This window comes from Triticum urartu, chromosome 7A (assembly GCF_056163025.1).
Source record: "Triticum urartu cultivar PI428250 chromosome 7A, HENAU_Tu73, whole genome shotgun sequence".
In the NCBI taxonomy this organism is placed as follows: domain Eukaryota; kingdom Viridiplantae; phylum Streptophyta; class Magnoliopsida; order Poales; family Poaceae; genus Triticum; species Triticum urartu.
The window spans coordinates 627,768,679-627,782,652 of record NC_141879.1 but is presented as its reverse complement, the minus strand read 5'-3'; positions in this window follow the sequence as shown (position 1 = coordinate 627,782,652).

The following is a 13,974-nucleotide window of genomic DNA, read 5'->3' as shown; positions in this document are numbered from 1 at the left end:
GCGATGGTGAGCCCGAATTCCGAGGCATGGTTAGAGGCCATGAGATCCGAGTTAAAGTCCATGGATGAAAATCAAGTCTGGGACTTGGTTGATCCGCCGCCTGGCGTAAAGGCCATTGGCTGCAAATGGGTCTTTAAGAAGAAAACCGATGTAGATGGAAGTTTTCAGATCCACAAAGCTTGGCTTGTCGCTAAAGGTTATGGACAAGTTCAAGGAATTGACTACGACGAGACTTACTCACTGGCAGCGAAGCTGAAGTCGGTAAGGATCGTACTAGCTATAGCTGCATATTTCGATTACGAGATATGGCAGATGGATGTCAAAACAACTTTCCTTCATGGAATTTTAACCGAGGACGTGTATATGATACAGCCCAAGGGTTTTGTCGATCCAACTAGCACTAGTAAAGTATGCAAGCTTAAGAGATCCATTTACGGGTTGAGGCAAGCATCTCGGAGTTGGAACATTCGTTTTGATGAGGTCGTCACTGGTCTTGGTTTCATGAAAAGCAATGAGGACGCTTGTTTATACAAGCAGTTAAGTGGGAGCTCGATTGTGTTTTTGATCTTGTATGTGGATGACATACTACTGATCAAAAATGATGTTTCGATGCTGAACTCAGTCAAGGAATCATTGAATGGCAAGTTTTCAATGAAGGACCTTGGTGAGGCAGTTTACATTTTAGGCATCAAGATCTATAGAGATAGACCGAGGAGGCTGCTCGGCTTGAGCCAAAGCACGTACATTGATAAAGTGTTGAAGCGGTTCAACATGAGTGAGGCCAAGAAAGGGTTCTTGCCTGTCTCACATGGTATAAGGCTAAGAGAGACTCAGAGTCCTTCGACATCTGATGAGCAAAGTAGGATGAGTCGGATTCCGTATGTCTCGGCAATTGGATCCATCATGTATGCCGTGATATGTACACGGCCTAATGTTGCTTTTGCAATAAGCCTAACAAGTAGATACTAGGCCAACCCAGGTGAGAGTCACTGGGTAGCGGTAAAGACTATTTTGAAGTACCTGAAAAGGACTAAAGAGATGTTCCTAGTTTATGGAGGTGAGGAAAAGCTCGTCGTAAGGGGTTACGCCGATGCTAGTTTCCAAACCGATAGAGATGATTGTCGATCACCGTCCAGATTCATGTATGTCATGAACAGAGGAGCAGCGAGCTGGATGAACTCCAAGCAAGATACGGTGGCCGATTCTACCACAGAAGCCAAATACATTGCGGCTTGTGAAGCTGCAAAGGAAGGTGTGTGGATCCGGAACTTTCTGGATGATCTTGGTATTTTCCCAGCCTCCACTACTAGGGAAAAGCTTATACACAGAATATTACCTGCAACGCTCTTCAAAATACGACACTACTGCTATTTAGCAACAACGCGTGCCGGAAAAACGCGCTGCTGAAAGAAAAATAGCAGTAGCGCTATTCTCCTTACCTGTTGATACGTCCATTTTGCATCATGCTTTTATATCGATACTTATCGCGTTATGGACTGTTATTTCACTTTATATCACAATACTTATGGCTATTATCTCTTATTTTACAAGGTTTACATAAGGAGGGAGAATGCCGGCAGCTGGAATTCTGGGCTGGAAAAGGAGCAAATATTAGAGACCTATTCCGCGCAACTCCAAAAGTCCTGAAACTCCACGGAACATCTTAAAGGAAATAAAGAAAAATCCTCACCAAAGATGAAGGCAGGGGGCCCACACCCTGCTCACGAGGGTGGGGGCGCCCCCCCTAGGGCGTGCCCCCTACCTTGTGGGCCCCCTGGTGGCTCTCCGACGTCCATCTTCTCCTATATGAGGTCTTTCAATGAGAAAAAAATAGGAAGGAACTTTTCGGGATGAGACTCCGCCGCCACGAGGCGGAACCTTGGCGGATCCAATCTAGAGCTCCGGCAGAGCTGTTCTGCCGGGGATATTCCCCTCTAGGAGGGGGAAATCATCACCATCGTCATCACCAACGCTCCTCTCATCGGGAGAGGGCAATCTCCATCAACAGCTTCACCAGCACCATCTCATCTCCAAACCCTAGTTCATCTCTTGTATCCAATTCTTGTCTCAAAGTCCGGGATTGGTGCTAGTAGGTTGCTAGTAGTGTTGATTACTCCTTGTAGTTGATGCTAGTTGGTTTATTTGGTGGAAGATCATATGTTCAGATCCTATATGCATATTATTACCCCTCTGATTATGAACATGAATATGCTTTGTGAGTAATTATGTTTGTTCCTGAGGACAAGGGAGAAGTCTTGCTATGAGTAGTCATGTGAATTTGGTATTCGTTTGATATTTTGATAAGGTGTATGTTGTCTAGCCTCTAGTGGTGTTATGTGAACATCGACTACATAACACTTCACCATTATTTGGGCCTAGAGGAAGGCATTGGGACGTAATAAGTAGATGACGGGTTGCTAGAGTGACAGAAGCTTAAACCCTAGTTTATGCGTTGCTTCATAAGGGGCTGATTTGGATCCACATGTTTCATGCTATGGTTAGGTTTACCTTAATACTTTTGTTGTAGTTGCGGATGCTTGCAATGGAGGTTAATCATAAGTGGGATGCTTGTTCAAGTAAGAACAGCACCCAAGCACCAGTCCACCCACATATCAAATTATCAAAGTATCGAACGCAAATCATATGAACGTGATGAAAACTAGCTTGACGATATTCCCATGTGTCCTCGGGAGCGCTTTTCCTATTATAAGAGTTTGTTCCGGCTTGTCCTTTGCTACAAAAGGATTGGGCCACCTTGCTGCACTTTATTTACTTTTGTTACTTGTTGCTCGTTACAATTTATCCTATCACAATACTATCTATTACCACTTATTTCAGTACTTGCAGAGAATACCTTGCTGAAAACCGCTTATCATTTCCTTCTGCTCCTCGTTGGGTTCGACACTCTTACTTATCGAAAGGACTATGATAGATCCCCTATACTTGTGGGTCATCAAGACTCTTTTCTGGCGCCGTTGCCGGGGAGTGTAGCGCCTTTGGTAGGTGGAATTTGGTAAGGAAAAATTTATATAGTGTGCTGAAATTTACTGTCACTTATTACTATGGAAAGTAATTCTCTGAGGGGCTTGTTCGGGGTATCTTCACCCCGTCCAGTAGAGCAAAGAGTTGCTCCTCAACCTACTGAACCTATTGAAAATGAAACTCCTTTTGAATTTCCTTCGGGTATGATGGAAAAACTGCTAGATAACCCTTTTACAGGAGATGGAACAAAGCATCCTGATGAGCACTTAATATATGTGGATGAAGTTTGTGGATTATTTAAGCTTGCAGGTATACCCGATGATGTTGTTAAGAAGAAGGCCTTCCCTTTATCTTTGAAGGGAGACGCATTGATATGGTATAGGCTATGTGATGATATGAGATTCTGGGACTATAAGAGATTGAAGTTGGAATTTCATCAAAAGTATTACCCTATGCATCTTGTTCATTGTGATCGCAATTATATATATAATTTCTGGCCTCGCGAAGGAGAAAGCATCGCTCAAGCTTGGGGGAGGCTTAAATCAATGTTATATTCATGTCCCAATCATGAGCTCCCGAGAGAAATAATTATGCAAAGTTTTTATGCTCGGCTTTCTAAAAACAATCGCACCATGCTCGATACTTCTTGTGCTGGCTCTTTTATGATGAAGACTATTGAATTCAGATGGAATTTATTGGATAGAATTAAACGCAACTCTGAAGATTGGGACCTCGACGAAGGTAAGGAGTCAGGTATGACACCTAAGTTTGATTGTGTTAAATCTTTTATGGACACCGATATTTTCCGTAAGTTTAGCACTAAATATGGATTTGACTCTGAGATAGTAGCTTCTTTCTGTGAATCTTTTGCTACTTATGTTGATCCCCCTAAGGAGAAGTGGTTTAAATATCATCCTCCCATAGAAGTAAAAGTAGCTGCACCTATTAAAGTTGAAGAAAAGACTGTCACTTATAATGATCCTATTGTTCCTACTTCTTATATTGAGAAACCACCTTTCCCTGTTAGAATAAAGGATCATGCTAAAGCATCAACTGTTGTTCGTAAAAGCAATATTAGAACTTATACACCTCCTGAGCAAGTTAAAGTAGAACCTAATATTGCTATTGTTAAAGATCTCTTGTCTGATAATATTGATGGGCATGTTATTCAGTTCGAAGGTGAAACTGCTAGAATTGCTAAACCTTGTGATAAAGATAAACATAGACCTGTCGTAGGCGTGCCTGTTATTTCTGTTAAAATAGGAGATCATTGTTATCATGGCTTATGTGATATGGGTGCTAGTGCTAGTGTAATACCTATTGACTTATATGAAGAAATTAAGAATGAAATTGCACCTGCTGAGTTAGAAGATATTGATGTTACTATTAAACTTGCTAATAGAGATACTATTGCACCAATTGGAATTGTTAGAGATGTTGAAGTCTTGTGAGGCAAAACTAAATATCCTGCTGATTTTCTTGTTCTTGGTTCCCCACAAGATAGTTTTTGTCCCATTATATTTGGTAGACCCTTCTTAAATACTGTCAATGCTACCATAGATTGCAAAAACAATGTTGTTACTATTGGCTTGGATGATATGGTTCATGAGTTTAATTTCTCTAAATTTAGTAAACAACATCGTGAGGAAGAATTACCTAGTAAGGATGAAATTATTGGTCTTGCTTCTTTTGCCGTACCTCCTAGTGTTGCTTTAGAACACTATTTGCTAGATCATGAAAATGATATGTTCATGAATGAAAGAAGGGAAATAGATGAAGTATTCTTTAAACAGGAACCTATTCTACATCACAACTTGCCTGTTGAAATCTTAGGGGATCCTCCTCCACCCAAAGGTGATCCCGTGTTTGAGCTCAAACCTTTGCCTGATAATCTTAAATATGCTTATCTTGATGAAAAGAAGATATATCCTGTTATTATTAGTGCTAACCTTTCAGAGCATGAAGAAGAAAGATTATTGAAAACTCCGAAGAAGCATCGTGCTGCTATTGGATATACTCTTGATGATCTTAAGGGCATTAGTCCCACTCTATGTCAACATAAAATAAATTTGGAAGCAGATGCCAAACCAGTTCGTGATCCTCAATGACGTATGAATCCTAAAATTAAAGAAGTGGTAAGAAAACAAATACTAAAGCTTCTGGAGGCAGGTATAATCTATCCCATTGCTGATAGTGAGTGGGTAAGTCCTGTCCATTGTGTCCCTAAGAAGGGAGGTATTACTGTTGTTCCTAATGATAAAGATGAATTGATTCCACAAAGAATTATCACAGGTTATAGGATGGTAATTGATTTCCGCAAGTTAAATAAAGATACTAAGAAAGATCATTACCCCTTACCTTTTATTGATCAAATGCTAGAAAGATTATGAAAACATACACACTATTGCTTTCTAGATGGTTATTCTGGTTTCTCTCAAATACCTGTGTTGGCTAGAGATCAATCAAAGACTACTTTTACATGCCCTTTTGGTACTTTTGCTTATAGACGTATGCCTTTTGGTTTATGTAATGCACCTGCTACCTTTCAAAGATGCATGATGGCTATATTCTATGACTTATGTGAAAAGATTTGTGAGGTTTTCATGGACGACTTTTCCGTCTATGGTTCCTCTTTTGATGATTTCTTGAGCAATCTTGATCGAGTTTTGTAGAGATGTGAAGAAACTAATCTTGTCTTGAATTGGGAAAAGTGCCACTTTATGGTTAATGAAGGTATTGTCTTGGGGCATAAAGTTTCTGAAATAGGTATTGAAGTTGATAAAGCCAAGGTTGATGCTATTGAAAAGATGCGATGTCCCAAGGACATGAAAGGTATAAGAAGTTTCCTTGGTCACACCGGATTTTACAGGAGGTTCATTAAGGACTTCTCAAAAATTTCTTGGCCTCTAGCTAACTTATTGCAAAAAGATATACCATTTGTCTTTGATGATGATTGTGTAGAAGAATTTGAAATACTTAAGAAAGCATTAGTCTCTTCACCTATTGTTCAGCCACCTGATTGGAACCTACCCTTTGAAATTATGTGTGATGCTAGTGATTATGCTGTAGGTGCTGTTCTAGGTCAAAGAGTTGATAAGAAATTAAATGTTATTCATTATGCTAGTAAGACTCTAGACAATGCTCAAAGAAATTATGCTACTACTGAAAAAGAGCTTTTAGCAGTTGTATTTGCTTGTGATAAGTTCAGATCTTATATTGTTGATTCTAAAGTAACTATTCAAACTGATCATGCTGCTATTAAATATCTTATGGAAAAGAAAGATGCTAAACCTAGACTTATTAGATGGGTTCTCTTGCTACAAGAATTTGATTTGCATATTGTTGATAGAAAGGGAGCTGAGAACCCCGTTGCAGACAACTTGTCTAGGTTAGAAAATATTCTTGATGACCCACTACCTATTAATGATAGCTTTCCTGATGAACAATTAAATGTTATAAGTACTTCTCGTAGTACTCCATGGTATGCTGATTATGCTAATTATATTGTTGCTAAATTTATACCACCTAGCTTCACATACCAACAAAAGAAAAAGTTTTTCTATGATTTAAGACATTAATTTTGGGATGACCCACATCTTTATAAAGAAGGAGTAGATGGTGTTATTAGACGTTGTGCACCTGAGCATGAACAGGAACAGATCCTACGCAAGTGTCATTCCGAGGCTTATGGAGGACACCACGCTGGAGATAGAACTGCACATAAGGTATTGCAATCTGGTTTTTAGTGGCCTACTCTCTTCAAGGATGCCCGTAAGTTTGTCTTGTCTTGTGATGAATGTCAAAGAATTGGTAATATTAGTAGACGTCAAGAAATGCCTATGAATTATTCTCTTGTTATTGAACCATTTGATGTTTGGGGCTTTGATTATATGGGACCTTTTCCTGCCTCTAATGGATACACACATATTCTAGTTGCTGTTGATTACGTTACTAAGTGGGTAGAAGCTATTCCAACTAGTAGTGCTGATGATAACACTTCTATTAAAATGCTTAAGGAAGTTATTTTCCTGAGGTTTGGAGTCCCTAGATATTTAATGACTGATGGTGGTTCACACTTTATTCATGGTGCTTTCCGTAAAATGCTTGCTAAATATGATGTTAATCATAGAATTGCATCTCCTTATCACCCACAGTCTAGTGGTAAAGTAGAGTTGAGCAATAGAGAGCTCAAATTAATTTTGCAAAAGACTGTTAATAGGTCTAGAAAGAATTGGTCCAGGAAACTTGATGATGCATTATGGGCTTATAGAACTACATACAAAAATCCTATGGGTATGTCTCCGTATAAAATGGTTTATGGAAAAGCATGTCACTTACCTCTCGAACTAGAACATAAGGCATATTGGGCTATTAAAGAGCTCAACTATGATTTTAAACTTGCCGGTGAAAATAGGTTATTTGATATTAGCTCACTTGATGAATGGAGAACCCAGGCTTATGAAAATGCCAAGTTGTTTAATGAAAAAGTTAAAAGATAGCATGACAAAAGGATACAAAAGTGTGAGTTTAATGTAGGTGATTATGTATTGCTATACAACTCTCGTTTAAGATTTTTTGCAGAAAAACTTCTCTCTAAATGGGAAGGCCCGTATGTTATCGAAGAGGTCTATCGTTCCGGTGCCATAAAGATTAACAACTTCGAGGGCACAAATCCGAAGGTGGTAAACGGTTAAAGAATCAAACATTATATCTCAAGTAATCCCATAAATGTTGAAACCAATATTATTGAAACCGTAACCCTGGAGGAATACATAAGAGACACTTTCCGGAACGTTTCAGACTCTGAAAAGGAATAGGTATGTGGTACGGTAAGTAAACCGACTCCAAAATAATTTTTAAGGCAATATTTCTCCATTTTGGAATATTTAGAAAAATAGAAAAATAAGTAGCAGTCCGGGAAGGACACGAGGGCCCCACGAGGGTGGTGGGCGCGCCCTACCCCCTAAGCGCGCCCCCTACCTCGTGAGCACCTCGTGTGCCTTCCGGACTCCGTTTTCTTGCACGTTACGTATTTTGGTCGGTAAAAATTCATTATATAACCTCCCGAAGGTTTTGACTCCCGTATCACGCAATTATCCTCTGTTTTCGTTTCGAGCTGTCCCGTTGCAGATTAAATCAACATGTCTTCCCAGGATTCGGAAGGAGAAAGCTATGTGGATGATTACTTAGCAAATCCAGAGGTCTATGGAGATGTGGAACATGATGGATGGACCACGAAGGAAGAAGAGGACTATGAACCCAAAGGGAAGGAGGAGACAAGCTCAGATGAAGATGAAGCACCATTACCTCAACCTGGGGACATGCACATGGAGTTCAAAAAGTCAAGTCTCCCTAATAGGGTAAAGAAACCCAAGTTCGAGTTTATCCCTTTTCATCTCTTGCAGGAAAATAAGCATGGCCTATGCAAAAAGATATTAACCCTGGAGTGGGAGATTGATGATCTGAGGGATCAAAATGCCGTCCTCAAGTGTAAATTAAGGGAGAAGCCTAAGCCATCAACTAAGCCAACATCACCACCACCTTCTTCACTAACCAAGGAGATATAATCACATGGGTATGGGCACTCCCCTTGGGAACTGCCAAGCTTGGGGGAGGTGCCCCGGTATCGTATCACAATCACAACTCCTACCTTTACCATTTTTCTTAGTTCGATCCTATTAGTAGTATCTTGATCTAGTAGAATAAAGTTTATGGCATGATCTAGTTTTGAGTTTTGCTTTATGATCTCTCTATGTAATCGAGTCCGTGAGCTATATATATAATAAAGATTAGTGTTGAGTCAAGGGCTTGATTATTTTTCCATGATCTTGGGTGAATAAAAGAAAAGAGAAAAGAATAAAAAGGAACAAAAAGTTCACATTGATCTTATCGAGAGTAATGACTTCACATAGAAAGAGTATGATGATTAAAAGTTGTTGAGAGTTAGCAGACATAGCTTTGGTCATTGTTGCAATTAATAGGAAGTAATAAGGAAAGAGAGGTTTTCACATATAGATATATTATCATTGACATCTTTTATGATTGGGAGCACTCATTAAAATATGACATGCCAAAGAGTTCATGTTGGACAAGGAAGACAACGTAATGAGTTATGTCTTTCTTATATCTGAGATAAAGTATGTTGTCATGGATCCTCTAACTTGTTGATCTTGCCTGTCCCCCTCATGCTAGCCAAATTCTCAGCACCAAGTATAAATACTACTTGTGCTTCCAAATACCCTTAAACCAGTTTTGCCATGAGAGTCCACCATATCTACCTATGGATTGAGTAAGATCCTTCAAGTAAGTTGTCATCGGTGCAAAGCAATAAAAATTGCTCTAAATGTGCATGATTGATTGGTGTGGGAGAAATAAGCTTTATACGATCTTGTGATGTGGAAGTAATAAAAGCTAAAGACTGCATAATAAAGGTTCATATCACAAGGGGCAATATAAAGTGATGTTCTTTCGCATTGAGATTTTATGCATCCAACCATAAAAGCGCATAGCAACCTCTGCTTCCCTCTGCGAAGGGCCTATCCTTTATTATTATCTTCTACCTTATGCAAGAGTCATGGTGATCTTCACCTTTTCTTTTTCATTTTATCCTTTGGCAAGCTCAGCATGTTGGAAAGAACATGATATATATATCTAATTGGATGTAGGGGAGCATGAACCATTATTGTTGACATTACCCTTGAGGTAAAAGGTTGTGGGGCAAAACTATAAGCCCCTATCTTTCTCTGTGTCCGATTGAAACTCCGTAACCACAAGTATCGCGTGAGTGTTAGCAATTACGGAAGACTAAATGATAGTTGAGTATGTGGACTTGCTTTTTAGCTCTGACATAGACTCTTTCTAATGTTATGATAAATTGCAATTGTTTCAATGACTGAGATTATAGTTCGCCGGAGCCCAATAAGGTTTATGATTTATACTTTTGCATTGTGAATAGATCATCACTTGAACATAAGTAATCATATGACAAAAGCTATATATGTTGCTGCTATGAGAATAATCATGATGCCTTCATGTCCGTATTTTATTTTTATCGACGCCTCTACCTCTAAACATGAGGACATATTTATTGTTATCAGCTTTTCGCTTGAGGACAAGCGAGGTGTAAGCTTGGGGGAGTTGATACGTCCATTTTGCATCATGCTTTTATGTCAATATTTATCGCGTTATGGACTGTTATTTCACTTTATATCACAATACTTATGGCTATTCTCTCTTATTTTACAAGGTTTACATAAGGAGGGAGAATGCCGGCAGCTGGAATTCTGGGCTGGAAAAGGAGCAAATATTAGAGACCTATTCCGCGCAACTCCAAAAGTCCTGAAACTCCACGGAACATCTTAAAGGAAATAAAGAAAAATCCTCACCAAAGATGAAGGCCAGGGGGCCCACACCCTGCTCACGAGGGTGGGGGGCGCCCCCCCTAGGGCGTGCCCCCTACCTTGTGGGCCCCCTGGTGGCTCTCCGACGTCCATCTTCTCCTATATGAGGTCTTTCAATGAGAAAAAAATAGGAAGGAACTTTTCGGGATGAGACTCCGCCGCCACGAGGCGGAACCTTGGCGGATCCAATCTAGAGCTCCGGCAGAGCTGTTCTGCCGGGGATATTCCCCTCTAGGAGGGGGAAATCATCACCATCGTCATCACCAACGCTCCTCTCATCGGGAGAGGGCAATCTCCATCAACATCTTCACCAGCACCATCTCATCTCCAAACCCTAGTTCATCTCTTGTATCCAATTCTTGTCTCAAAGTCCGGGATTGGTGCTAGTAGGTTGCTAGTAGTGTTGATTACTCCTTGTAGTTGATGCTAGTTGGTTTATTTGGTGGAAGATCATATGTTCAGATCCTATATGCATATTATTACCCCTCTGATTATGAACATGAATATGCTTTGTGAGTAATTACGTTTGTTCCTGAGGACAAGGGAGAAGTCTTGCTATGAGTAGTCATGTGAATTTGGTATTCGTTTGATATTTTGATAAGATGTATGTTGTCTAGCCTCTAGTGGTGTTATGTGAACGTCGACTACATAACACTTCACCATTATTTGGGCCTAGAGGAAGGCATTGGGACGTAATAAGTAGATGACGGGTTGCTAGAGTGACAGAAGCTTAAACCCTAGTTTATGCGTTGCTTCGTAAGGGGCTGATTTGGATCCACATGTTTCATGCTATGGTTAGGTTTACCTTAATACTTTTGTTGTAGTTGCGGATGCTTGCAATGGAGGTTAATCATAAGTGGGATGCTTGTTCAAGTAAGAACAGCACCCAAGCACCAGTCCACCCACATATCAAATTATCAAAGTATCGAACGCGAATCATATGAACGTGATGAAAACTAGCTTGACGATATTCCCATGTGTCCTCGGGAGCGCTTTTCCTATTATAAGAGTTTGTTCCGGCTTGTCCTTTGCTACAAAAGGATTGGGCCACCTTGCTGCACTTTATTTACTTTTGTTACTTGTTGCTCGTTACAATTTATCCTATCACAAAACTATCTGTTACCACTTATTTCAGTACTTGCAGAGAATACCTTACTGAAAACTGCTTATCATTTCCTTCTGCTCCTCGTTGGGTTCGACACTCTTACTTATCGAAAGGACTATGATAGATCCCCTATACTTGTGGGTCATCACCTGTAGCGCTTTTCATACCTACGCTACTACTAACCCTACCTTATCACCACGCGGCCGACCCTCTCTCTCACTTTCCCTCTCAGTCACTCTCGCCCGCGCCGATAACCATTGTCGTTCGTTGTCGCCGCCGCTGCCGTCGTCCATCCACCACCGAGGTACTCCCTCCTTTCGTCCCTCCTCCTCCCACCGCGCCCTCCTCCCTCCGCCTGCGGCCGCCCCTCCTCCCTCCTCCGCCGGCAGCCCTCCTCCCACCGCCCCTCCCTCCTCCTCCTCGTCCTCCGGCCAGCCCTTCCCCCTCCTCCACCAGCCGCCCCTCCCCCTCCTGTCTCCTCCCTCCCTCCCTTGTCTCTGTTTTTGCAAATCGTAGGTAACTAGTTTATTTAGCAAGTGATTAATATAACTAGCTTATTTATATTAAGTGCTTAATGGACCTAGTTTATTTAGTAAGTGCTTAATAGAACTAGTTTATTTAGTAAGTAGTTAATAAAACTAGTTTATTTAGTAAGTAGTTAATAAAACTAGTTTAATTAGTGTTAGGATTATATATAAGATATTTTCAATTTTTTTTTCATATTTTGAACCATTGAAATGCAATGACCATCGATAAGTGGCCTATGTTTTGTCGGAATGTTGATTAATTTCCGTTCCAGCAAATTTCAGGCGCTTGATGTGTCCTTTTTTTAGCAAAGGTCATGCCGGATTTTTTGGGTTGTGCTGTCGAGTTATAATCTCTGAATTTTGAACACAGGAGATGTCTGATGATGATGGGATCCCGGAGTGCGGGTACTGCTATGATGACCAGGGTGTGTGCGACAGGTTTCCTCACCTGCAAAATGATAGGTTTTTCACCGTGAAGCTGGAAGAGACCTTCGATGTTTGTACGGTATGCAACAACAATGATTTCATCGTAATTAATATCATCACTTGTGCTTCTTTTGTTCAACCTGTAATTTATGGAGTTTTTTCAATTCGATTAGTACATCCCGTGCCATGCTAGATCATATGTATTGGAGAAGCTTGGTTTTGGTTTAGATGATTTTGATAATGGGGAGACTAGGAGGGCTCACTTAAGAACTAAACATGGTTACGAGTTTCTGGTTAAGTTCTACAATGCGGTCGATCGCTCCCATTTCGGTTGCTCTAATTGGGAAGCTCTCCGCAAGGCATATGGATTTGAGGAGGGAATGCGAATAAGATTTGATATTCATCCCAAAGATTATGATGATGATGATGATAATATCGACATCTGGGTGGATGTGGATATGCCTCTAGTTTTGCCTAGATGTGAGTTTGTCAAACTAATTTGTTAACTTCAGTCATTTATGTTGTTAATTTAAAAATATTTGGTGTTCGTCCATACTAAACTTATTTATTTATAATTTTCAGCTTATTTCTTATCTTCAAGAAATACTCGGAAGGTAGTAGACAACACATACTACAGCTATGACTCCAAGCTTAATTGTGAGGAGAAAGGTTATCTTGTTTCATTCATAGAACATGTTGAGGCCTTCAAAACCAGTCACTCTATTAGCCAAAATTATACTAGATACGTGCCACTAGTCCATACATTGCTTGATGATAACTTCATTGCTAAAAACTTGGTAAGATTTTGTTAATGATGGTAACTTCATTGCATACATTATTCTTAAGTAAACCATTGCTAACTATACATGTTACTATTTCGTTTTTGAACAGAGGCTCCCGAAGCAGGTTGTGCCTAACATGCTATTTACCGAAGGTGATATGCATATGGTTAGCTTATGACCAACTCCTTCGGAGGCTTACCATACTGCATACTCGATTTCTTCAAACTATGGAAGGCTCAAAATCAAAGAATGGAGCAAAGTGATGAATGCGCACACACAAATAATTGGAGACAAAATGAATGTGCGCAAGCCACAAGTTGGAGGTAGGTTTATGTCCATTCTTCATTATGGTGAAGGACCGGTTTATCTGTTTTATGGTATTTTAGCTAGGAGAGAGGAGTAGGTCCTAAGTATTAAGAACAATTAGTTAGTGTTGATTATATATGACTACAATGTCTTAGACTTGATGGTGATGCTGAGTAGGAGTAGTGACTATGAGTACTATGATGATGATGAGGACGAGTTGTTATTATAACTAGTGATGAAGTTGTTATATGATGTCCCATCATGGACGAAAATGATGATTCTGAGGAGTTATATGACAATGATATATTATGATGATAAGTTGTTAATGATATTATGATGATGATGAGAAATTATTATGTCATTGGGTGAAAGAACCGCTGATTAGTTTCAAATGGATGGATCCAAAGTGACCATCGGTTACTTTGGATCCATGCACTTGAAACTAA